The sequence below is a fragment of the Cyanistes caeruleus genome, chromosome 2 (assembly GCF_971803275.1).
Source record: "Cyanistes caeruleus chromosome 2, bCyaCae1.hap1.1, whole genome shotgun sequence".
Lineage (NCBI taxonomy): Eukaryota > Metazoa > Chordata > Aves > Passeriformes > Paridae > Cyanistes > Cyanistes caeruleus.
In genome coordinates this window covers 6,873,731-6,901,399 of record NC_141702.1, presented here as the reverse complement: position 1 = coordinate 6,901,399, position 27,669 = coordinate 6,873,731, and the positions used below count along the sequence as shown (strand labels likewise).

Below are 27,669 nucleotides of genomic sequence, written 5' to 3'. Positions count from 1 at the left end.
CTCTACAACTCCCTGACAGGAGGGTCCAGCCAGGTGAGGTTTGGGCTCTTCTCCCAGGTTACAAGTGGTAGGAGGAGAGGAAATGGATTTCAGTTGCATCAGGGGAGGTTTAGATCGGATATTAGGAAAGGTTTCTTCACCAGAAGGATTGTCAGGCATTGGAACAGGCTGCCTGGGGAAGTGCCTGTGTCACCAGCCCTGGAGGTATTTAACAGATATTTACAGGTATTTAACAGCTGTGTAGATGTGGCATTTAGGGTGAACCCCTTGGATGTGGCAGTGCTGGGATAATGGCTGGACTCGATGCCCTTAGAGGTCTTTTCCAACCTAAATAATTCTGTGATTCCATAGGACACAGCACATATGTGAGATCTGTGGACCATGCAGAGGACTCTGGAGGGCAGGTGAGACACTCTAGCACATCTCAAATGACTTGCTAAGTTATGCATGAGCAGCTGATTCAATCTCCAAAAGGGATCCTCCACAAATCAGCTATTCCTGTGTCACTATTTTAATTTGGCTAACCCAGGAGTAGAAGAATGTGAGTCTGAATCTGTGCTCTTGTCTTTAAATTCCTAAACCTACAGAGCTTGAGATGCTTTTATTTGAAGAGTCCCCATTAATTTCTGCCTGAATCATGCCAGTTTGTCATGCTGGCGTTTTTGTGCTGTGGGGAGGAAGAACAGTGTGAAGCACAGGGCAGTCTTGGGGCTATAAAGTGGATATCAGATACTGTTTTTCATTGAAATTCCACTATTTCCTGGTGCATAGCAAGGAAATCACCGTAAAAATCACCACCCAGAATCCAGAATGTCATGGCCTGTGTGCACCTGTTTACAGAAAATAGTGAAAGACACAGATTGCTTCACTTATTGGACTACTGTGAAGTCCTTGCATATTCTGGCTTGAAAATTTGTATGAAACCATCCAGAAAAAAGGTTTAGATGTGACAGATTTATGTGGAACTGAAAAGCATGAGAGAGAAAACTCAAGAAAACCAAGAAAAAGATCAATAAATGAAATTTTTTTTCCTATAGTGTACAATTAAGACTAAAAATGCAATAAATTTTGAAAAAAAGGTTATCCATGACATGGATAATATTTCTTACATGGCTCTGGACACCTAGGAGGTGGTGTCAAACTTCTTGCTGCAGGATTAGAAATAAATAATAAGCACCAGATGAGAAGCAGCTCATTTCACTCTGGTGAGGGACTCGGCACTTGTGTCCTGCCCCTGTCAGTGGCCCTTGTCAGGGGTGGCTCTGGGACTAGATGTGCCTTATCCCGATGCAGAATAACAGTTTCCTGGGTCAGGTGAGAACCAAGAGCATTTTACATCCCTCTTCAGTGTTGTTTAGGTATAGTGAACAGTTCCTGCCTGGTGGGAATGTTCTGACTGCAGATTAGGTGTGTATGGGAGATGGTAAATGCTCTGTCAAACACGGTGGATGAGGACTGAATAAAACACCATGGGAAGTGAGGAGCACTGCATTGATGAGGAAGTGATTATTTGACCAAGAGAGAGCTTAATTACTCTTGTAACTTTTGCACATTCCCCTCACCTTGTCTTGTTCCTTAGCAATAAAAGAAAGAACATTTCCCCTGTTTTACATGCACCCACCACCGTGCTAGCCAAAATAAACCAGTCTGATTAAATTCTGAGGTGACCTCCTGAGCTGTGTGAGATACAGTTTTAGTTTCTTTCCTTGTATTGGTATTATATCTATATTTCTTGTAGTTTAAACATTTAATTCGAATATTAGCATTTACTTAATCTTCCCCTGGCTTGTTCGGTCACAACCATGAAATTTAATCAATTGGTGATAAGACATGGGGCAATAGTTCCAAACTGAAAGAGGGTAGGTTTAGACTGGACATAAGGAATAATTTTTTATAATGGAGGTAGAGGGGCAATGAAACAGTGACCAGAGAAGCTGTGGCTGCCCCATCCCTGGAAACATTCAAAGTCATGCTGGATAGGGCTTTGAGCAACCTGATATAGGGATTAGATGATCTGTAAAGACCCTTTCCAACCCAAAGCTTTAATTAAAGGGGAGCCCTAGTTAGCTAATCACAGCCCTGCACTGTTGCAGCACAGACCAGTCACTCTGCTTTCCTTTGTGCTCACCATCATGTGTGTGCTAGAGGTGGCAGAGAGGATGCCCTCAGTGATGAACCTGTAGCAAACCCAACAGAAAATGCCACAGTTCTTTTTATTGGCCAAAAATAAAATAGCATGTCTCATAAAAAGGGGAAAGCTTGCATAAAGCTTGAATGCACTGGAGAAGAATGAACATCTTCTTCCATTACTGGCAGGTGTCTTAAGCAGCAATTTCACAGCAACTTATAGAGGTTAAAAATATTTCGTTATTTGGCCTAAGCTTAAATACACTTTTTTGGAAGTGCTTGGTATTTGCTGATCTCTGGCACTACTGAAATGGTTTCTATGGTATGTTACTTCTGTGAAATGAGGAGAGAGTTTTACTGTGATGGTTTCTTAAAACTGGGTAGTTCCCCACAGGGTCAGGGAAGAACACCTCGAGGCTGATAAAAAGAAGAAATGTAGTCTAGCAGTTTGAAGGACTCAGTTGTTATCAAAAACTTTCTTTTAACTATGTTTAAATTTATAAGATGCTTTTCAGCAGGGAAAAATAAGGAATAAACAGTTCTTCCTGTGCTGTAGGCCCTGGGGGAAAGGCATTGTGCTCTAATGACCTACAACTCACAAACCCGAGTAGACTAAAGCTGCTAAGGGAAAAAATATATGATGTTTCTCTTTTTGATGTTCTTTGCCAGCAGGGAAAAAATGATGTAAATATTTGTGTTCTATTGACACATTTAGTCAAAAGCCTGAGGGACAAGCTTTCAGATGGCAGAGTGTTATATAGGATAAAATCAGGCAACTGTTTTCTATGGAACTTAAACTTACCCACAGATAATGAGAGATCCAGCCTTGTTTGGACTGTATCCCAAAAATCTGGCTAGTGCAGGTGCATGTGGTGCAGTTTATAGACATCTTATGAAGCAGGGATGCAATGAGAAAGGGGAGTCCTATTGATATTTCTGGCTTGAAGGGTATTTTTGCAAGTGCTGCTTAGTGCTATCCTCAGATATTGTCAGTGTCTGGTATTTATATGAGACACTTTTTGGTCCTAAATCCCCAGTAGACATATCCTAACAGTCCTAGGGTTTGAAGTCGGCTCTGCTCTAGAAATCCTCTCTGTCCTTGGGCATTCAGTGGGGTTTTGCTGTATAAATTCTGCCCATAAAATGAGAACTGTTATCTATTTATTCTGCAACCTCTTTGAGACAAGCATTGTCTCTTGCTATATGAATATACAATGCTTTGCATAATGGAGTTTAATCTGAGTTTCTTTAAGGTACCTCTGTTGAATAATAATGATTAATCAAATTGAGTAAATAGTATTTAGAAAAAGATAAAATGAGTGCAATGGTTTACTTTTTTCTTCATAGGAAATGAAATGCAGAATTGATTGGAACTGAATAGCAGCACCTATTTAAAAGTGATGAAAGAAACTTTTTTACATACTGCAATATTAAACTTTCAGTCTTATTGAAAACTCTTACTAGGGTTTGCATTTCAGCTGAATGAAGGAAATGATTCTCAGTGTAAGTTATTTGTGGGTATTTTTCCTGAACTCAACCCAATGTCCATCCTGTCAATGAATGCTCACCGTGGAGACATACACAGGCTTGCTTGTGAATAGGTGCAGCACATCTGTCTCCCCACAGTCTGTCTTCTCACAGCGAGAAGGATGGATGGTGAATTAACAAGGTACAGATAATCTGGTAGGAATAAGACAAGATGTGTGACTCAGATCTATGGATGTGTTTAAATGTCCATATAGTCTCAGTGGGGTAGGATTCACCTCTGGTTCCTTCACACCTTGAGCACCCCAGTCCACCCCACAGCCTGAGCCCACTTGCCTTGGACATTTCCCCTTTTTCAGGGTGCTGTCCTTCTCACTGCACTGGCACAGCAAGTCTAGTAATCAAAGTAGATGAGATGCAATTTTTCAAGGCTGGCATCAGGAAATTATTCTGTAATTACATAGCACAGACACAAGAATCAAGCCTACACTTAATAATTCAAGTACTTCTGTGATAGCAGGAAACCTGACATGTCCTGACTGAGCTCTCTGGGTGCCCTTGCTGTTTAAGTGCAGCTGTTACAGCACCATCCCTGTCTTTAATTAGGCTGCTTTAATAGGAATGTGTGCCTTTGTAAACTGTGATCCCACTGCTTTCTGGGGCCTGGTCACATCCTTCCTGCTGTGGATGGCTGAGGAAACCTCCTCAGCAGCTCTGAAATGGTCCTTCCCAGCAGGCTTCTCAAGCACAAGCATTGTTCTGCATTTTGGCATAAGGTTGGAAGCTGAAATAGCTGATCTTTTTCAGCAGTTTTCTGAAACACAAAACCCCACATATAGTGAGGATAGGGGGTTCCCTCCATTTCCATTCTCTCCCCCTCATATTTGAATTTTTCCCTTTATATTCCTTGGCACAGGAAGTATAAAAGGCAAGTAGAGGAATAACTTCAGCAGCTCATTTGCAGGCTCAGTGATGTTATGGTTGAGCACAGCCTGTGAAAGTGGCAGAAGGTGTTCTGAACCATCCAAACACACCTGCTGTCCTGGCTGCTATAAACAGCCCTGAAGAGCCAAACACTATTACACTTCCTGAGTAGAAAAAATGCTCCTGACTTGGCCTCCTGCAGCCCAGACACATCTGTTCTCTTCCAAACACTGAAAGCAAGAGGAAAGTCGAGGTGATGCAGGAGGCACTTGAGTGCAGAGGATGGGATGCTAACGTGTTAGTGAGATGACACATTCACCTTCCTCTTGGTGCTTAGATTAGAACATTTCTTGATGAAGGGACTGCTTCTAATGATGTGCATAAGGTGTTTTGGAAAATGGGGTCTTGTGCAAGACTGAATATAGCTCATCATGAAAATTAGGGATGAGAGTTATTATGAATCTTTATTGGCAGTGGAATTTTGGTACTGGATAAAATACATGAATCTTAAATAATGGAGGCTGGAGAAAAGAACTTTGCAGGAAGAAAGGGGAAAAGATCAGGAGCTTAATCAGAAGGAATTATTAAAAGGCAAAGGGAAACTTCTCTCATCCAGACAGGGAGAACCAGGCACAGAGGCAACTGTGAATTTGGGGTTGATTCTGAAAGGTGATGAAATCTATCCAGCTCTCATTGCTTTCATGTCAGATGTTCAGTAAGCCAAGAACTGGACAGAATAGGGTTATAAAATAGATTATTGCAAGGTTGGTTATTAGCCTCATTTAAGTCTTGCACCTCATATATTTGTGTTTCATGTAACTGGAAAGCCCATGAATGAGGAGGTAATTCTCAGATAACATGAATCACTAATTTACAGCAGCTCCACTAGTGATAAGATCTGACCCATACAGATTTTGTTTAGAAATATAATATGCCTATTCAGAAATATTTTTAAAAAGACATAACTAGTTGACAGTAGTTGAAAATTTTTAAAGCTTTCTTGTTATCCCAGCTGTAATTATGATGAAGTCCATGGCATCCTTAAGCAACAGATAAGCTATATCTGAGAAAAGTGTCTTGTCTTTCAGAGCAGACATTTCTGATGCAAACTGGAAAACTACAGGCATTGAAAACACTAATGAGAACACAGAGAAACAGAGTCCTTGTTTTGGACTGTGAATTTGGCATAGTGCAGGTCTGGTGAGTGGACAAAGGTGAGGTGCTAGCCAGATGGGGTGAGTGCAACAAGTTTCCATTTAGCAGAAAAGAATCCTGCATTGCTAAAAGAGAGTTACAGAGGCTTTAGAAAGTGCCATGAACAGTTATTCACTTGCAAACACAGATGATGACATTCCCAAGAGTACTGACTTGTTATACTGGAAGGAACAAGGTACATGAAGAAAGAGCTGGCTCTGAAAGACAGCCCACCTGGGAGGGCTGGAAATTCCCACTTCAGCTGAGTCCGGCCAGCTGCAGGCAGCAAATTTTTCTTGACATTGTACCTGCAATGGTCTTAATATTCCCTCTCCTTCTTCCTTTCCTCTCCACACGCTGCAATTGCAAGCATGTTGCCTTATATTACATTTAGCTCTGTTTATGCTTTCACATTGCTGTTTCTAAGGCTGATTAACAAAACCAGTAAGGCCATGGGGGAATTGGATGATCTCCTTTCCAAGTAATTTTGTCATTCAGGAAGCAAAATGTCTATTCTGAAGGGAGAGGAAAAAATCTAAAACAACTGAACCTCCCCAGTTGCTGCTACAATTTGGAAATATTCCTCTTGATTTTAGGCTTTAACAACTACTTGTTATGGAATATGGCATCTCAAAAAGTTAAATAGAAGTAATTTGGAAAATGGAGTTCAGATACTTTCAAAACATATTATTATATCTTCACTTGTTTCAACAAAAAAGCTCATCCTTTGCTGCTGATGAAGTACTATATTTGGACAGAAAATTTTCTCTGCTGAAAAATATCTATGTGGCTTCAAAAATTATGCATTTTGAGGGTTTTTTTTTCTTAGAATGGCTAAAGTCATGCAGTTCCTCAATGCTATTTATAACTGTACTTACAATGGTGCTTGTGATGGAGAGTTTGCAGGCAGGAACACAGAAAGCCTTGGATCTGAATGCCTGTAAATGAGAGGAAATGAAGCTGGGTGAGGCTGAGGTCCAGCTCTAGCTGTGATTCTCAAGGCAGGAGGAAGTTCCCCTCATTCTGCTCTTATGGCACCTGCTGAAGTTCACAGGCCACTTGTTTTAGCAGGACTTGTGTCCAACACCACCCATCTACATCGTGAGTTTAATTGTTTCCTTTAGTTAGGTCAATACTTGGAAATTCCAGTTCAGGGCTTCATTCAGGAGGTAGAAATCATAAAAAAAATATTTTTTCCTCCTGTTCCTTGTGTGACATTTGGTTCAATCACTGTATTCTGCTTGGGCTCTTTACCTCACATGATGGCCTCTGCAGAAAATGAGATTTCAAGCAGCAATGAGAAGCCTTACCCAGACTTCAGCTGCCCCTGCAGAAAACCAGACATTCCTCAGAGGTCCTGCATTTCCCACTCTGCTGTGAATGCCACAGAAACCCTTGGGGACCTCCAATCACAGCTGATGCCTAAGTTTGGATGGCTGTCCAAAGACCTGCTTTGGACCACCACCTCAGTGTGGGGAAGAGGTCCTTCCACAGAGCTGAAAATGAGGAGGGTTCATTATGGTCATTTAACTTAATCTCCTGATTGTCACAGGCCATAAACCTTTATCTTGGACCAGTGGGAGGTGGGGTGGTAGACTAAATGGATTAGTCTTGGTCTTTGTGGTATTAGCTAGTTCAAAGAGAGTTACAATCCCTTAATTACAGTTATCTGCAGCCAGCTTAGATATTTTTTGTGCCCTCTTTCCTGCAGAGAGGTTAATTGTTCCATTTCAATCTCACTTTTTCATCCTTTTCTCTTTTGCTGCAACTGCTCCAAATGATCTAAAGTGTGCACACTCTCCTGAAAGGGTCTGGCTTCTTCTTTAACTACTCTGATGAGTTCAAAAGCGCTGCTCATTATTATCATGTTCCCAGCAATTCAGATCTGTCCAGAAAGCAAACACAATGCCCAGACAGCCAAACTGCAGATGTTTCTCTGCATTTGAAAGTCCAAATTCAGTTTACCTAAGTAGGATTTCAATTGATTAATCATAATCTGAGAAAACTCAGACACTTCATGGGTGCTTGACACAAAACTACTGTATAATATCATGTATATTTGGGAAAATCCAGACAAACCATTCTCCTGGAATGTTTCCTATCTTATTAGGGACTTACCTCTTTTAAATAGGAACTGTTGTCACAGCTTGTACGCACCTGATAAATGTTACATCATTTTTGGTATAAAATTTGCATCACAGTTTATGGGTTCCAGAAGTACAAAATTTCAGAACTTTGAGTCTCTGAAAAGTTCTTGTGACTTGAGTTTTGGGTGGTAATATTAAAAAAAAAAAAGGATGTCCTTGGATTTAAAGATATTTGACCTGCAGAAGGAAATCAGACCTAGGAATTCATTTGGGAACTGTGATGGAGAACAAAGCTCTTGCTAATACTCTGCTTGCTTTTTCCTCACAGTCTTATCTAAGCTGGAAATATCTTTTTTCTACCACATCACATCTTCATTAGATTGTTTCTGTGTAGATATAAATTTTTTCTATCCTAAAAGGAATGTATCTCAGTTCTTAATGTGTGTTTTTTTATTCTCCTCAATTTAGGCCTCGTATAATCTTCATTGTAAATAACACCAGGAGCCCTGGATGTTCCAGCTCTGGGGTCATCTGCTCAGTGCAGCTCAGCTGGAATGTGCTCTGCATCCACATCCATCTGCACATCCATGCAGTGCATTTAGACAGCCCAAAAACTCAGTGTTAGGCAAAGACCACCTGAGGGTGAATGTCACTAGAGACCATCCTTGCACTTCTGCCAGAAGGCACAGAGGAATCCAAAGTTTGGTTGAGAATTTGCACTTTCCAAATGTAGAGTTTCAGAGGAGGCTACAAGAGAGATATCACAGAAGAGATGTCAAAAGGTGGGTGCTTGAAACACCATAGATCTGTTTGTTATTCTTTTATTGCTTGAGATTTAAAAACAGGAGCCTGAGTTTTGAAAGGAATTATTAGAACCAAACTCCACAGGATGGTAATTTTGTGATAAAATAAACCACAGGGTTATTTCTAAAAGTGATGGCTGGAGGGCAGCCACTCCTTCTGTTTTGTGTCTCTGCACCAACCACATCTTTGTGCTTTACACATCTCCACTGAGCACATTTTTTATTTTAATCCATTCTTGTTCAAGTTCAGGTCTTTAAGACATTGTTTATTGTAGTATTCCCACCAAGGAAGCAGGGTAGATTTCTTTTCCACGATCTTAGAAGTTGTTAATGTAATTGTTCAATACAGGAGAATGTTGCCTGGGAAAATGATTCATGAATCTAGAAGACTGGCAATGTTAGCAGATTTTCAGGAGGTTTGAGCACAGGGTCACATTGATCTCATCTCTGTCTCCTGTCAGTGAATGTTATCAGCCAGGTCAGTAATGAAGGGATTTGCACTGCTTCTCTCTAGCACGAGGTAAAGATTAATCAAGACAAAGTACCACTCGATAGCCAGCACTCTGAAGAATGCAAACTCATTTCCTCTTGGGTGATAGGCAAGTAGGATGGCTATTCCTCATTGCTTTTGCTCCTTGTCATCTCTATTAACTTCCAATTCACTCCCCAGAGGCTCTGGTTGTTAAAGATAACACATGCAGGTATTTGGGTGTAAGCATATCCTTCCCTACAGTGATGACAGCCCAAACATGTAGTTCAAGAAATAGAAAATGGGAAAAAATTGGAAAAGTTGGAGCATTGTTTATGGAAGGATATCTAACTTTTGGGCTGTCCATAAGGCAGAAGAACTTATGACCCAGGCCCTAGAAAACAAGTGTAATAACAATCAAATGAGAAACAAAAAGGAGTAAGAAATGCTGAAGGAAAAGAATGGTTGTGCCAGAAGAACAAAATAAGGCATAAATAATAAAGAATTATTTATGCAATTCAGCAAGGGGATGGGCTATCAAAAGAAAGGCCCTGGAAGAAACTTTCAAAGATCTGTTGGAGCAGATGTAATGGACTTTTAGCAAGACATTTGCCTATTACACTAATTTAATGTGGATGTCTTGGATTAGAAAGAGGGGGGCTGTGACATCTAGTCCTAAATTCCTAAATGCACACAGATATTGGGTGTAAATGTATATTTTAACCCCTTCTCTCCTACTCTCTTTCACATCTGTCTTAGAACTGGGCAGCCAAACTAGAATGTTGCAAGATGGGAAAAACCCATCCCAGGTACACAAAAGTGCACATTTTCAAATGAGGTTTATGCTTCACTAAGCTTAACTTAGTGTCACTGAGGTGCTTGTCACTGAAGTGGGAGCTCCTACACAACCTCTCCCTCCTCCTTTTCCTGCATCTTTCTCTCCATCCTTTAAAACCTCCCAGTCTCGGGTTTTGTGACTGACAAAATCCATGTCAGGTTGTTTGGGTGATCAGCTTCAGCTGTCAGGAATTGTCCAGGTCACTGGAATTGAAGGTGCAGGAGCTCTGGAATGGCAAGGAACACCCTGGGATCACCCAGGATAGTATTAATTTTAAAGAGAAGCTGCTCTGAGCCAGGCAAAAATTTAGTGTTTCAACCAGCCAGTGGAAGATTCCAAATTAAGTTCTACTTAAAATTTCAGGACATTCTTTTTAATTGTCCTTGCTGGAAATGACAAAACCCGAGAAACTTTTTCTGAGGTTTAACACAGCAAAAGCACCAGTCAGCAAAACCAGAATTATTTTCTTGGGAAAAATCTCTGCTAGCTCAATATTAATATTTTGTATGGTTGAGTTTTAGGGATTTCATTTAGTTACTTTGCTTTGGAATCTGCACATACTCCCACATGTACAAAATTGCAGCAAGGCAATTTGTAGAGGTTGTTCTAAAATCAACATTGCCTGTATTGGTGAGGCATAGAACTTTCCAAGTCATTTGAAGGAAGCAGAAGGTGCAATCTTTTAAACAGCTTGAATGAATGCAAGAAAGAAAAATGGGATCAGGCCAGTAAGTAATTAAACCTGTTAAATCCAGAGATCCAGCTGAATACCTGACCCTGCTCAGGTTCCCCCTGTAGGTTCCCTGAGCTGAAAAATGCTGCAGGATCACTAGAGGAAAAGATGTTTTAAAAGGGGGAGATCTAAAACTCACTTCAGTACAAAACTCCAGACTCTTATTATAAACAAACTAGGAAAAAGCACTTAAAACACTGAGAGTAGATAGTTTATGTTATGGATATATGTTGAGACAAAGGTACCAAATCCTTGTTCAAATGGAAACAGTAAAATGTGGGAGAAATGTGGGAGCTGACAAAACACCTTACTCTCTTCTCCTAGCCACATCAATATTAGATAAACCAGAGGCACACGTCTAGTCTCCAAGGTGAGTGGGAGTGGCTACATCCAAACTTTCTTTGGTCCATGGCCCCTCTTTCTTGCCACCTGAAGGTCTCAAGTCCACTCACTAGCAAAGTTCTGGTGCTTTAAAGATGAACAGAATAATTTAGGTACATCCTCCTATATTAAAGCACTTACTGGAATGACTTAATTTAGGAAATGAGATGCCCTGGCCTGTCTCTATAGTGACCATCTCCTCCTTCCAAATCTACCTGCCCTTTCCCCCAGAGGTGCATCTGACTGCATGGGTGGCCAAGCAGGCACACTGGTCAGTTGTTTGTAGTCAGCACAATAAATAACAGCAAGTTTCACCCCTTGGCCTTGGCTTTGCTTTGGTCACTTTTGCCAAAACATTCAACAGAGTGAAAAGTGTTGTACATCTCAGCCATTAGGTCACTCTGAAAGTCACACTCTCAGGGAGCTGGAGTATGGTCTGACAGAGCTGGAGATACCCATGATGTCACAGCTCATTCTCTTCCTGTTTTCTGCTGCAAGGAGGGGAAAAACACAAAATAAAACATGGTGTTATTTTGGGATTTGCAGACACCCCCTCCTCACCACCCTCTGATCTTCATTTTCTTTTATTCATTTATTCAAAGCTATATAGGGAAAGCTAACTTAGCTTCGGTTCAAGGAAAAGTTAATGCTAAAAATGATCCATCAGTAACATGTTTAGAAACATTAGAGTCACAAGTGATGAATATGGGTGCAGTCCTAAATCCATATCTGCATTTTTCACTGGCCTGATTTTAAAACAAATAGAGCATTTCAGTTTGACCCTTGCATAGAATCATAGAATGGCCTGTATTGTAGGGGAACTTAAAGATTCTCTGGTTTGTACCCCCTGCCATGAGCAGGGACACCTGGCAGTAGACCAGGTTGCTCAGAGCTCCATAGATTGAACATTTCCAGGGATGGGGCATCCACAGCTTCTCGGGAAACCTGTGACAGGGCCTCACCACCCTCACAGGGAAGAATTTCTTCCAACCTAATCTAAATCTCTCTGTGAAACACTTTTTTCCTCTGGTGAGCCCGCAGCAATCATCACCATCTCTGAACAGAGGTTTGCCCTGGCCAGCAGCTGCGCACCCACACAGCCACACACGGGTGGGTCCCAGCAGGATGGAGGGGGAAAAGAGCTGGAAGAACAAAAGCAAAACAAAACCAACTTGTAGGTTGAGGTAAAGGCAGTTTAAAAGTGAAGGGAACAGGAGGTGTGTTTGGCCACAGCTAACTCATGGCTGTGTGGTCAGCAGTGCTTTAGTCACAGATCCGAAATGGAACGCTATGGAGAAAGTCAGCTCCGTCTCAACCAGACTCAGTACACACCCTCACAATTCTTCCACATAAAAGTAGATATAAAGTTAATGAGCCTCATTCTCCCTGTCTCTCACAAGTCTTATTTTATGTTAATGTATGCTAAATGGCTTCTATAAAGCTAGCCTGAATTTGTAGAGAAGTAAATGAGAAGATATTGAATTGTTACCTCCCTGCCCCAAAACACTGTTGGTAGTTTTGGCTGTGGTGTTCTCCCTTGAGGCACCCCAAAGTCAACCAGAGGAGATGGGGCAGAACATGCCATGGCACCAGTGCCTTCCCATAGCCTTGGGGCCCTTCTTAAATAGTGTTGAGACATAAACTGTGAAGAATTTAAGATTTTAGAGAAGCTGAGGCCTTAATTAAAAATAAGCCTTGCTAAAACTAATTAAAAAAATAGATGGGCTTTGCTAAAATTAAAGGTAGATAGAGAAGCTTTGCTAAAATACAGGTTTATCATTGGCTAATAACTAATTGTCTGTCAACTTTATGCTCGTTGATCTGGGCTTATAATGAGAAGCAAAGAATCTGATAAGGAACTTCAAGACCGTAAGACAATTGCAAATCAGAAACCCACTGAAGACATGAAGCTGGGAGCCCAGTCAAGGGTCCATGTGTCACTTTGCATTGCAAGGGTAGAAAGGTCAGAATGAGGGAGAGCCATATCCCTTCCTCCCTTCTGTCACCCCTACTCATGAAAGGACCACCGACCCATTTCAAGGAACAAACTACACATGCCTAATTGCTTCTTTTCCTCATTAGCATAGGAAGCAGAGAGAGAGTGGCAACTGGGTTATGAATATGCTTTTGTACTCAATATTTCTATAAATAAAAAGTCTGTATTCACCTGTATTCAGGGCTGTGTGTATTAAGGGGTGACCCGGCACTGGCCCAGCGCTGCTAATACACATACACTCGGTAGCCCTACAACAGTTAACGAGTCTTTGTCTCAGTTGGATATTGGTATTAGATTATATCCATATTTTGGTGTGCACTCCTGTACAGAACCAGTTGTGCTGGTGTGGGAAACTTGATGGGTTTCTGATGAATCCCCTTCAGGCAGCCACCTGCACCAGGCTCCCAGGAATGCTGCCCCAGACATGCCGTGGCCAGGGAAGGTCAGAGCTGCCCGTGGTGTGATGGGAGGATGGATCAGAAACCACTGAGTTTCCATGGGATGAAATAGTGTTGGGTCAGGCAGTGCTGGGGTCTTCAGGCTCCTGCACCATCCATCATGTGGATGTTTTCCCATGTTCAGATCAAGCTCTGGGCTCTCTCACCTGGGAGCTCCTCAGGGTGGAGTTGCTACACTTTTGGATCAGCAAGGGAGGGTCCATGGTGCCCGGCAGCCTCAGCTCTGCTTCTCGTGTAAGAGCTCAGTGAGGGCTTTTGTGAAAACATAATTTCAGTTAGGGGGAGTACTCCAAATTAAAGGCATAAAATTGTGTTTTAATTGCTTAGATGCTTCTGGCCTCACCTGATTATATTTTCCCTTCTGCAGGGACATGAGATGCTTTGAGGCACAAGTTTGTTCCCCTTAAACACCCCCCAAACATGCAGTTAATTGAAAGGCTGTGCCATAACTACTCCTGGGTCAAAGCTCCTTCCAAAAAACATTTCAGTTCCAATATCACCTGTTCTAATATTGTTACACATAAAAAGCAGTAAGTGTAGAGACATAATTATTTCCTAATAGGATTTTAAAATAATGGAATCAATCTACTTTAGGCATATGCTTAATTTCATTGTCTTTTCTGTCTAATTTTACATGAGAATTCTATTTATTAAACAAAGGCTGGCAGTGTTGTTAGCACTGAGTATATGCAGATAGCAGTTTCAATCTTCCTCGTGTTTTTTTAATTAATCTCTTTGATGTAATAGACTTTTCCTCTGCATTATGGGCCCTGAACACAATTTTAGAAATATATTTGAAAACTAATAATACTGCTGTATTTTCGCCTGCCATTGAAAAAATTCCATGCCTCCTCTTTAGAGAGGAGTTGGAAAATACAGAATTGTTGTGTTGGAAAATACAATTGTTATGACTCTGAAGACACTGATAGGAAGATTGGTAAATTTTAAGAAATTCAAAGAATAAAGAAAATTCCTACATGTTCTTGATACTGACTGCTATCAAAAGAGTTACAGACCATTGGGAAATGGGAATTTCACTTATTTTCATTTGTGCACAGCCCACGTGAGTAAAAGCAGAGAAACAGTAAAAACTCCAAGTGTCTGAAGACTGCAAATTTCAAGGAGGAAGGGATTGTAAAGCCATTGTTAAATGAACATGAAGGAATAACTGTGTTTTTGGGAGAGAATCCATGAAAGGAATTGTTTTCCTTTGCATACTTCCTGCTGTGATGAACAGTTGGGTGCAAGTCAACATGAAGATTCACTGGGGAAATTAGCTTCAAATTCATTTTTCAGGATATTTTTGAATATTGAGTTGTCTCTCAAGAGAGGACCATGCCTCCCATCAGCAATATTTGGTATAAGGAACCCCAGGATATGGATGAGATAAACTCTGTACAGTCATCCCCACTTGGTATGTACATTAGGGCTGGATGAGTCCAGAATGTGGGGCAGGAAAAAAATAAACAGAATAATAAACTTGTCTAGTTTGAATGCTAGAAAAGGTCAGTTTGTTGCTTTTCCTTTCTCTCATTTTATGGATATGGCTTATTTCCTTCCAACAGTCTGGAAAACACAACACTAACAATAACCTAGGAAAAAAAAAAAAAACCAAAGTAAAATATCTAAATAAATTTAATTTCAAAATGAGGACATCTTAAACAGAAGATATAGTATAGAATTATTTAATTCTGTTTCATGATGCATAGTCAAATTATTATTCAGAAGCTTTACATTGAAAAAGAACAAGACAAGGAGAAACACTTCTGGAGAAAATATCTCTGTTGGGATTTATTCAATAATTTTAATTATTCTATTTGCTTGTTACCAAACCATTTTTTTGTAACATCTCAGGAAGGAGAAATTAGATATTAACACAGCTGGCATCTTCTGGGTGCTTTCAGCTCTGTGATACATTTCATGACAACAAAGGTTGATGCTGGGGTCTGAGGTGGTTGTCATGTGTATTCTCCAATATCTCAGGATATCATGCCTCAATATTTCCCCCCTTCTTTCCTTTTTCTTCTTCTTCCCTTGAAGTTAAAGCCCTGTGAAGTTAGGCCAGGACCAAGGCTGGAAGAACAGCAACAAGGAGGTGTTAATTCTCTGGCAGGACACTGACTGGTGAGTGGCATGTCTGGGATTTGGGACTCAGTTTGCAGGAAGGGGTTTTTCAGGTGATGTTCTCATCACAGAGTCACAGAACGGGTCAGGCTGGAAGGGACCACAGTGGCTCATCTGGTCCCACCTTCCTGCTGCATCAGGGCCATCCCAGAGCACAGAGCACAGAAGTGTCTCCAGATGGTTCTGGAATATCTCTACCTATATTGAATATATATTTATATATATATAATATCTATCTATATTGAATATATAATGTGCAAGAAAGGGAGAACTGCTGGGACTCTGCAGCCAAGGGTTCCTTAACTCTCAAGCTAGGACAAGATTCCCTTCAGCCTGGTCATTTCCTGGTCCCATGATATTTGTTCTCCTGCCTCAACATCAAATTGGATTGTAGAATATGTTTATCATGACACAACCCACTTTTTCAGTCTCTCCCCCAGAATTTTGTATACAATTCCCCCTCAGTACAAGGCCTTTCACTCTGTGGGTGAGTGCACTAAAGAGGAATTATTCTGTGGAATAATTACAGGATGTTGGCACAGGTGGCCAAGTTACTTATATTTCTATCAGTGTTTGATACCTTGGGCTATTTTAGAGCATCCAGGCAGTCCTAAAACCTGGAGGTTTAGCTTGGTTGGTTGTGCATGTCTAGGGGAAAGTGGTGCCCATCATGAAGAAAACAGAGCAGGGAACTGTACTGCATGCTCTGAGAAGTTTCAGCCTGAGCAGGGTGACATTCACAGCTTTGAGATTCTTCCAACCAGCTTAATCAACTCTGAAAAACAGATGGGACTGTGTGTCATGGGGGTCTGAAGGCTTCTGCTGCAGCATGGAAAAGTGCTTAGAAGTACAAGTTCTTTAAAGGGGTTATTATCCAGTTATGATAGTTCTGAAGTGAAAGAATAGACAACAATGAAAACTGGTAGTGGCTTTAGCATTTTTAAATGGCCAAATAATATTTGGAATAGGTAACTAGCAATATTTAATAGACATAATTTTTTAAAAGATGCTTTTCTGGTCTGGAAAGTTCATGATTCCTGCCCTCAGTTTAGGACAACCAAATGTAGCCTTAATGAACATATTTGTTATTGTAGCAGCTTGGAAGGAACTAAAAAAACCCAAAACCCCAAACCATGAACCCCCTGTCCATTGCATTACAGCCATATTACTTCCTGGTTTTGGATGACGACTACAGACCCAGATTTCATGTCAGTTGTACAGACATTGTCAGCATTATGTTTTGAACTTGTCTGCTTGCTCATCACATTTTAATTAATAAGGGCATGAGCCAAAACAGGTGTTGGTAACAGAACAGACAGCAGCTGGCAAACAATTTTTAGATCTACAATTAACTCATTTAAACTATTGTTCTAGAACAGAGGGTTCATACAATTTTACAGAGGAGGAGTTCATGTAATTTTACAGAGGAGGTTATTATCAGGCTGAGCTGTAGAGGCACATTCATTTTTTCCTGTTTCTGTTTTGCTAGATTTTTTAAAATGACTTTTTTCAGGCTTGGTTCTCATGGTAAAGCTGATTGAAAAGTTTAGGTTATTTTTTCCAGCAGCAGGCAATTTATATTACTAAAACAGTCTAATCAAGGAACTACATGGTCTTTGAATAAAGAACCATAAATTCATTTCATTATCATATATTTTCCAGAGAGAAAATGACATAAATTGCTCTGGAACTAGAGCTCAGCAAAACTCTTTTCCAAATGTGTGTCTGTATAAATTGCCAGAATGAAAGCTGTATGAGTCCATCAAAACTTCAAGCACATTAAAAATCTAGTCAAACTCTCAACTTTCTCATTCAGGTGTCCTTTCTCATTCAGGCTGTTTAAATGACATAACTGACTTTCCATGTCCTTGCTGTTACCCATCCCAAGACTTTTCAGATATAGTTCTTTAATTGTGAACTTTTGGCATTCCCTGGTGTCTCTGCCATTCCCTGGAGGTTTAAACCTGGATGTCTAAAATGAGCAGGCAAGAATCCCATTGATCCACAAAACCATCAAAGGTAATAATTTGATAATTAGATACTATTTACCATGTCCACATGGTTTTGTGTCACAGCAAACTCCATGAGTTAACTGAAGAGGGAGTCAACAGTCTGAGAGAGAGCAAAGACCAGGTTGTTCTGATCAAATCATTCCTCAGGTCAGTTAACTGATTATTTTGAAGAAATGTTTCATGTTATAGGGATGATCAATGGCTCCATTTTAGGGGCATTGCAGGGGAGATAGTGAACATCAGTCTGGTGACACAGCAAGCACAGAAAGGCTGGTAACAGAGGGGGGTGCAATCAGCTTCTGTGCTAGATCTGCAGAGTGTGACTTCTGAGGCTTAAGGAGTGGGAGAAGACTTCAAGAAAAATTTTAACGTCTCCATATCCTTCCATACCTTTATGAGCCCTGGAGAGGAAAACATGCACCCTGGGGTCCCTCAGGATGGTCAGCCTGCTTGTCCAAAGAGGGGAACATCTTGACATTGGTATTGATGATCTCCTTGAGACAGCCGTGTGGATGAGGAATTTCCTCATCCTTGAGACATTGTTCTTTACCCACAAGCAGGTTTTTTTTTAGTTATCTGGCTTTGATAGCAGCCATGTTAGAGTCTCAGTGGTGTATAAACTGCAGCTGAGATCAGCCAGGAACAAACTGGTGCCAGGATTCAGGCTCAGGCATGACCTCCAAATGCCTGTAGGGTTTAATGGCCAGCACAGCTCCTGGCACACTTTTGGTGTGTGCTAATTAGCACAGCCACAAACAGGGCTCTGGCACTGGCTGGGGACCACATTTCTCAGAAACTATTCCCACTGGTAATTTGAATTTGCACTTTATTTCAGGGGAAGGAGAATTTTGATATATAACCATCAGTAAAATCATATAATTTGGCCTCAGAGAAATGTCCTTAATAGCTTTACTTAGCAGGATAGGCAGAGCTGGGGGGACCAATGGAAAACTAAAAAGCTTGCAAGCATCCCTTGAAACTGAAGGTTTGACCTGTGAGTTATTGCATGAATACCACAGCATAAGGGAGTGCAATCTTTAAGCAGGAAGAGTTTATATGCTGAATGACCCAAAAGGCCAAATGAATATTAGCTGCTGTACAAGATATTATTCTGTGCACATAATATGCCTGGGATAATTTTCAGAGTAATGAATTTGTGTTACTACAGTAAATTTATACTAGCCATAATAATTTTAATATATGCACATGCCTTTGAAATGATGGTAGCAGCTGTAAAACTTGTGGATTTCTTTGTTAAAAACACCTAGATCAAAGAGTTCAAAGAAGGGTCAAGGACCAGATTTGTCAGGTAGAACTATGGTTTAACCCCTGTCAGCAACAGGACCCCACACAACCTCTCGCTAATTCCCCACTGCCCAGGAGTGTATTTATGATTGGTTAAAGAAATAGATGGAAATTAAACTTCCTTGGATAGGAAAACACTAGATTTAGTGTTATTTTGATGGGAAATTCTTTCATTAACTTGTCAGGTATTAGATGGGTTTAAAACTGTTTCAGTGCCAAATCTCCAACAGGTGTTATCCATTAGCTATTACCTGTATGGGTCCTTAGGTAATTTTTCAACTGCATTTAATATTTTTTTCATTTTATTTTAGGAAATAAAAATGATTTATAGCTAGACTGACTGATGATGTGAAGACTGACATAGCAGCAAATATGGGGAAAATTTATAATTTATTAGAATGATTTGAATATCTTGGTTTTAAGCCTGGAGATTTCAGCTTTTCCCACAGTAAATCTATATTAGATCAACTGAACTTCTGGACCTGATTGACTGCATTGAGTAAATCTTCATTTCCTGTCTAAACTTAGACATTTAACCTTTCAGTGCAGATAAACAAAAGTAATACACAGGGAAGGAAGGGGACAGGCTTTGTCATGGCATGTGGAGACTTGCAGAGGACTTGATGAAGATTCTGGGGCCTCTAAAAACTACTAATTCTGGGACCTGCAAAAAAGTACATTTCAGGCATGAAAAAATGATCCTTCCCATAATTAAGGCCATGATAAGATTTGTCTAAGTAATTTTAGTTGTGGGACACCCATATTAAGATGTGAAAATAGTATTAGGGAGAATTCAGGAGAGGATTCAAGCTGGAAACCAGCCTTCCAGTGTAAAGCTCCATGGAGCTTATCTAATTCACTTCATTAAAGAGGTGAGTTAATCCCTATGTGCAGCTATTTATATGTAGAGATGTGTGGCTGTGAGGTTCTCAAATTTATGGACAATGGCTGAACAGGAATCACAGGCTGCAAAACAAAGGTAAAGAAAATTGACCTTCAGACAATCCATTCCTGTACCTTATGTAATAAGGATGGTTAAATGCAGGAGTAGTTTATAGGGAGAGGAAATTGAAGGTACCACCATTAGAAAGATTCTCAATAACAATGGGGTCTTTTAAGAGAAATTATTTGCTCCCTGAATATGGTGTTTGTGCTGGTTCACTCTGTCACTAGATTTTGTGCCCATCTTTTTTAGATGCAAACACTTCTAATCCTTTGAATAGTTCAGATATTAGCATAAAGATAACCTACAATTAATTAGCAGGACTTTCCCTAGTCACCAGGAGCAAAGCAATTATAAGAAACGGTACAATGGAAATTCCTGGACTGTATTTCTGGGAAATGTATTGTTAGCCATTCATTTGTGACAGAAAGATGAGTGCTGTGATGCAAATATTCCAAAAAGTCACATTTTTAAAAGTCAAATTTGGAACATATGCCTCAAAACTCAGCATCAGTTTTTGTGTGGAATTGATGTCTTGATGTGTTGTTATTTAGTCCTTCTAAAAGCTAAAATGAGGGGACATGTTAGGCTGACAAGAAAGAAGACTGTCACTTACTGTTGAATCAATATTTTTAAAGCACAAACACAATTTGGCACATTTACTAGAAAGTGTTTTTAAATGGTGATAGTAAAAAAGAAAAAAAAAAAAGCTTTCTCTGCTTCCATATTTTTTCAGTGTTTAACTTTAAGATGCAGAATGTGCCAACATATAAAACCTCCTGTGAAATGAGTATCTGGAAACACTGATGTACCTCTGGGGAAAGTGCCACATTCCAAAACAAAATATTTTAAATATTCTCTGCAGCAGCAAAAGCTGTCACATACTGACCCCTTGCTCCTATCACATGCAGGCTGCAGACATGGTTTAGTGTCCTGGAGTTAATTTCCTCACTTGTTACACCCTTTGGTGTGGAGCAGAGTTGATTTGTAATCATGTCAAAGCCCCATTCTATTACTTTGCTCCAGTTTTTCCAGCACACATTTTATTTTATTTTCACTTTACCCAGGCTCTTGTTCCAGCACACAGTTTTCTAAGTAGTTTTTCTAGCTTTCCTAGCAGTATAAAGTAATGCCTACTTATGTTGGAGCCAGGGGGGTTGCCTTGTTTTGGGTATTGTGGTGGCACAACAAACCAGGCAGTTTTCCTTGCTTTTGTTTGCTGAGTTCCTAACAGACTCTGGGTAGTTATAGCTCTCTTCAGAGCCATTTCCCTCTGGATCCCATAAAGCCCCGTGGCAAAATGAAAGCTGCACTGGACAAAGCACTATAAAATAGGCTCCTGAGAACAATGTGCAGTGCCTTGGAGCCCTAAGAGGTGCCTTGAATCTGTTTTCTGTATTTCATTCCCTTTAGCACTGTTAAGGTGAAAAGTTTCCCAGAGAGCTTTCATCCAAAAATCTGGGAGCAGAAAACAGCACAGTGGAAGTGAGCTCCCAATGGGCTGGGGGCTGTTCATAGATATCCATGTCCTCTCCAGCCTGGGCTGCAGAAAACTGGTTTCTCTTGCAATAAAGTAGGCTATGAAAGTGAATGGATGCCTGGAATTGGCTTGCAGATGTTATCAACAGCCAGGTGATAAGAGGATTTGCTTTCTGTGTTTGCCACCGCAGTTGTGAATGGTAATTCCCTCATTAAGAAGCTCTGGAGGGCAGCAGTAATGAAGGACTTACTGCTGAACTGGAAGTTACAGTCCATGGCAGAAGGACAACATAGTTAGAACCCAGCTACTACTAGGGTAGTGGGAAAGGAGGGAATGAGAGAAGAATAAAAAAATTATATTTATTTCTTTTGCTCTTGCTATCCCTGTCCCTTCCATTTCTATAATCTGGAATAAAAATGAAGATGCAGCACAGAAGTGTTTGTCTAACAAAGCCAAAATGTATGTACTGGATCTGCAGACTAGCAGTGATTGTGGTTTCCCCAGGTGACTGATGCAAAAAAAACCTTACCTGTGATAACATATAGCCTATATAGCCTTCCCTTCCCTTCCCTTCCCTTCCCTTCCCTTCCCTTCCCTTCCCTTCCCTTCCCTTCCCTTCCCTTCCCTTCCCTTCCCTTCCCTTCCCTTCCCTTCCCTTCCCTTCCCTTCCCTTCCCTTCCCTTCCCTTCCCTTCCCTTCCCTTCCCTTCCCTTCCCTTCCCTTCCCTTCCCTTCCCTTCCCTTCCCTTCCCTTCCCTTCCCTTCCCTTCCCTTCCCTTCCCTTCCCTTCCCTTCCCTTCCCTCCCTTCCTTCCCTCCCTCCCTTCCCTTCCTTCCCTTCCCTCCCCTCCCTCCCCTTCCCTCCCCTCCCTCCCTTCCCGCACCTTCCCCTTCCCCTTCCCCTTCCCTTCCCGCACCTTCCTTCCCTCCCCTTCCCGTGAGCTGCCTCTTCCTCCTCTGCAGTAGCACCTACAAGCCAGCTCTCTCTGATTAATTTGCCTTTCTGCTCCACACGATTTCTCTCTCAGATTCCTCTGACACCTCCCTACTTACCACCAGCTCTCCTGTGTCCTTCAGAGCTCTGTCGGGGTAACAAAACCTGCCAGAAGCTCTCCCATCCCAGGTGGGGGTTTACCTTTTACTGGCCCAAGCTAATGAGGCCCCAGCCTGCTCCTCTCTGGCACAGGGGGGTGAGTGCTTTATTTGGAGATACCTCTAGCCTAGGTGCTGTGTAGATGCCAAGTGGGAGCTGTGTTCTCCCCCCTCTTAAAAATGAGATTCATTTAATAAATTATAAAAATAATATAAACAAAAGACAATTAGGAGACAAAAGAAATAAAGCAAAGGGCCGGGTGCCCTGTTGGGTTACCAGGAACACACCTGGTATCTCAGGAGTGTCCTTTTTATCCCATCCTTGCTGTGAGAGGTTAATGCATATTCAAGCATGTCCCCTCCCTGGTTCCACCTTCTTGGATCATGTTATTTTCTGCTGGTCAGCATAATTTTTGCTGGTCATTATTATTCTAGCTGGTCAGCATTATTTTGGAGTTTTTGGTTTCCTTTCTGCTGCAGATGGTCACTTGTTGATAAGAGTCCAGGCCCCTTATACTTCCTCAGAGAGCAGATGGGCTTCATATCTTTCCCCCTTGACAACGTCCTGGCTTTTTGGTAACAGTTTGCTCTCCATTTCCTGCTGCTGATAACGGTTTGGGCCCCAGTGTCCTTCCCTCTGAGGTTTCCTTGCCTTGTACCTAGGAAATTCTTTTAAACTTAAGACTTGTTAGCATAGCTAAAAAGTATTTACTATATAATATTCATCTGCGAAAGCCAATATCACAATACAAATTTATAACACCCCTGATTACACAGTCTGCATATTTCAGAGCAATTGCAAGGCTGGAAGTTCCTACTTGGCTGTGAGGAGTGGTAGTTTAAGGTAAAGGATTCAGTTCAAGAACCTTTAAGTAGAGCAGTCAAGCACCTTTTAAGGAAAATTAAGGCATTCCATGCCACAGGGGATACCTAGACCCATCCTCTGGTCCTGAATTCAAAGGCATGGTGAGGTGTGTGTGTATCACTGAGCTTTCGAAACTCTCAAGTCATAAGAAGGAAGCCTATGACTGCTTTGGCAAAGGAGCTGAGCTACCTACCATGTCCCTTCTTTCACTTTTTTCACCCATCCTTTTCATTCTATCCCACTTAAATCTGACCCTGACTAAATTTCAGCAACTAAAATGAATGCTCAGATGGCTTTATGCAATTTTTCTAACATGTATCACCACGGTCAAAGTTCTTTTCACAAAAAGAAAATCAAAGGTGAGCTCAAGTTTTGTAAGGGTCTAGCCCACATCCCATTGACTTCCCTCAGTACTTGTGCAGATCCTCAGTAATGGCTCAGGCTGGTATTTTTCCATGTTGGAAAAAAATCACAAACACTCTTTGAGAAGTTTTCAACAGATCTGAAAGCAACATGGAATATATGTTCTCTAATATAGCTACAGCATTTTAATTGCAGGCATCTGCCATCCAGCTAATGCAGATATTCGTGGAAATGTTTACTTCATTACTGCCTCACAAGAACTTAATTAGGCTGACTGGAGACTTGAACAAAGGAGGATGAAAAGGCATCAATTATGTGTGTTAGCACACTGAATGGGGCTCTGAAACTCAGACCCGAACCTCCATCAAAAGGGGCTGTTCCGGAGCCCAGGCTGGTGATTGCAACCCCTTCATTCTGCACGCCCCGGGGCAGGGCTGAGCTCCTCCAGAGGCAAAGGCAGAGTTTCATTTCGGTGATTCCACAGTCACTGCTTGTTCAGTGGGAATATCAGCAGGGGATGGGGGATGAGCTGACAATTAAAGCACTGCGAGTGACAGCAGGGATGTCTCTCACATCCAGCAATCAAAGCCTGCCGTGCACCAAACCCAGAGTCAGGTGCAGTGCATAGATACAGATTTTCCATCAAAAGCCTCTCTGAGTTTAAGTTATGACACAGAACCTTTTCTTAATCAAAATATGAAGCAGCATTGTGAAGAAAAATAAAATACCTCTGAAAAGAATTTGGGTATGCATGAGGTATAATATGTCCATTCAGCCTTATTCCTCCCCCAATGAAAACTCCAGATACATTCTGGTAAATGTGCTTGCAATAAGAAGCATTTGAACAACAGCCCAGACAAACTACTATTATATATTTTAGATAGGAAGAAATTATTTTTATTAAAGAGAAATTATTAAGGTTTTCTTCAACATTCCTGCAAAAGTTTCAGGACAAAATTTGAGTTCAAAATAATTTGGAAAGCAATCAGTCTTTTGTTTCTTTCATGGCAGTTACTATATGATTTAAATATATTTTTTATATAAATAGGATCTTAGGTCTTATTGTATTATAACACAGTAAAATAGCAGGCAATTAATCATAATATTCTGAAGGTGAAATAATGTAAAAGTAAATTAAATGTATTAACTACTACATGAGTAGCAATAATTAACTGGAAGTGGAACTGGATTTTAGTACAAAAAATACTGCAAGGGCTGCTGAAAGCTTTCAGCTTTTTCTTTTATATTATTTTGGTAAAGGAATTTTCATTTGATTCAGATAAAGCTGCACAATTGTATTTGTAACAGATGCTCTTAAATGTGTTACTTTATATTTTTGGATCACAATATAAAGTGAAGAAATACTGTCAAAAAAAGGGGTAAAAGTGTGTGTTTCCCAATGATATAACCCCACATCCAGTTCAACCTGCTACTCTGAAAGTCACACTGTTTAGAACTACATGAGATTCAACTGACAGAAACCATCTCAATACATAACTTTATTACTTCTGTGGTGGTTTGTATTAATTGTGACCTTATTTCCACTCAAGCATTTTTCACCTGGATGGTTGAACTGAAACCCATTTCAACTGATTACATGTGAGGTGTTTCTCTGATTCTTTCCTGTGTAATATAATATTAATTCTGGTTATGGTTAGTAGCACCAACCAATTTGAGACTTACACTTTGCCAAATGATGTATGATAATGTTTTCTCTTTCTGTTGTGCTTTGCAATGATCTTTGCCATTAACACTGATAAGGACAAAAAGAAACCAACAGAGCAGCAGAGACCAATAAAGATAAAGCTCTTGTGTGTGTTGGGATTTCTGCTGGAGCACACAGCACTGTAAACAGCATTCCTCTTCCATAAAGAGGAAAACAAACAAGCTGGTGTCCTTTGAGGATTGCAGCCCATTGTTATATGTGTATGCATCTTTCTTAGCTGATTTTATTTAAGAATGGGGACATTTTTCCCCCCTTTATTCTGCAGCAGTTGTATTAGGTGGACCTCTCAGACAGAATTCAGATAAGCCATAACCTAATGATCCTGCTCCAATACCGTGGTTTCGACTCAGTCCACTGCTCTCTTGAATAAAATCATTCTGTGCACATTGACAGTGATGTGGGTCAGTTGATAAAGTCTCTTTCTAGAAAATCTTCAATCCAGAATTTCTCCTACTTTGAAGAGAGTCTGCAGTACAGAAGAAGTTACAGAAACCTCAGGGGAACGAAACAGCATTAAGAAAATAAAAGTCATTAAACAAATCTGTTTTCTATTGGATTTCACTTAGTGAAATAGGCATAGCAACATCAAATCATTGTGCCTTCCACTGGCATTTTTAGAGTGACAAAATGTTTATTGCTTCATTTCAAAATGACTAATTCAGATTTTTCACTTGCATTACAGGAAAGTCAAACTCAAACCATATATTTTGAATATGTTGTAAGGCTGTTTTATTTCTCCTCACTGGTTGTTTCAGTACTTACCCATCCTTTGCAGTGGTTTGAAATAAAGATAATTTTCAGTCTTGAAATCTGGAATTGATCTGCTGTTTTTTGTGACAGAATTCCCTTACAGCATGGAATTAACAATTTTTTTGTTTGTCTCTTTTTAATTTCTTAGGGACTGGGGCTGCCTCAGGCTGAAGACCATGACTATCAACATAAAGCTGGATTTTCTTCTCTAGAAGTCTGGCAATGAAGAAGTCAGATTAATTAAGATCCCTCAATTTAATCAGTCTCTAGGCCTCTTCTGGACATCTACAGTTTGAATATTGGGCCTGTACTGAAGACACTGTTTTTATATTCTAATTACAAAAACTATCAGAATACATAAGATGCACAGAATGATTTTTGAATTACCATTGTGAATTAAGTTCTTAAGAAACAGGCAATTGTTAAAATTAGGAGGACTGAGAAACAAGTTAGTTCATGCATTTTGGTGAAAATTCAGGGTATTTGTTTTAATGCTAATATAAAATTTATGATTAAGAAAATGCCAGCACGCCATTATCCTCTTTGTAAAGTTCCTGATAATACAAAGCATTTATTTATGAGGTTTTTTGTATTCCCTTTTCCTTTTCAAAAAGGAAATTTTCCAAAAGGAAATTTTGCATTTCCTTTACCTCCAACACTCATGCTTTGATTGAATTTTAGATATTCAGAGTATTGGCATCCTAATTTAAAGACACCCCACAGATATTTCCTTTCTGTTCCCATGCTGTTCTTTCTTTTCTGCTCACAGATGGTATTCTGACATTTCTAATATATACTGCATTTGTGTGATAGTTTCCCAGAATATTTTGATAAGGAACTCCAAAACCAATTTAGTTAGAGAGCAAATCTGATGTCAAACTGGAAAAGATTTTCCTTCCTATATTATTTTACCTTTCTCTCTCTTTATTTTTTTTTTTTTTTTTGCTAAAAACAAGCAAACTTCTTCCAGGAGATGAAAAGATAGACTCTTCTTTCTCTTGTAACAACTGAAAACTCTGAGATATATCAGGTCTTATCCTGACATGATTCTTTCCTACTTACGATTAAATATGGGAATCCTTTTGGTGCCTGATATTTCTTTCCTCACCTGCAACCTCTTTGTTTCTGACCTCACCTTGCAGATCACTTAGGTGCTTTTAATCTAATTTTGAAGGTGAAAATATAACATGGATTTAATACCACAGCTCTTTGTCTAAGCTAAGTTTTACTCATAGAGGTATTCCAATTCCTGTGGTTTCCCTGAGTGACATTTATCCCTCTGAGTTTTGAATGTTCAAAAATTAACTGTTCTCTCCAGAGTGGCATCTTAGTTCCCTCTGCAGGCAGTGCAAAAGGATTATTCATTCTCCCTGTCTGAGATATCTCTGGGGGGAGTCAAATGTTTGCACCTAACAGTCTTTCAGTACTGGCTGTGCTGGAAAACCAGCATGGCCTGCCAGCTGGAAAAGGAAAGGAGACTCCCACTTCTCAAATGCAGGAAGTTGCCACATAAAAA

The 27,669-nt window shown here is 40.3% G+C and overlaps 1 long non-coding RNA gene across 1 annotated transcript; it reads left to right on the top strand.

Annotated features, from left to right (window-relative positions):
* Positions 1–35: 35 nt before the first annotated feature.
* LOC111927516 (uncharacterized) lies at positions 36–27,357 on the top strand. Its single transcript, XR_015282693.1, has 7 exons — positions 36–225; positions 352–404; positions 8,286–8,599; positions 14,792–14,909; positions 15,536–15,619; positions 26,302–26,742; positions 26,783–27,357. It is a non-coding gene; the product is annotated as an uncharacterized LOC111927516 (long non-coding RNA).
* Positions 27,358–27,669: the final 312 nt, after the last annotated feature.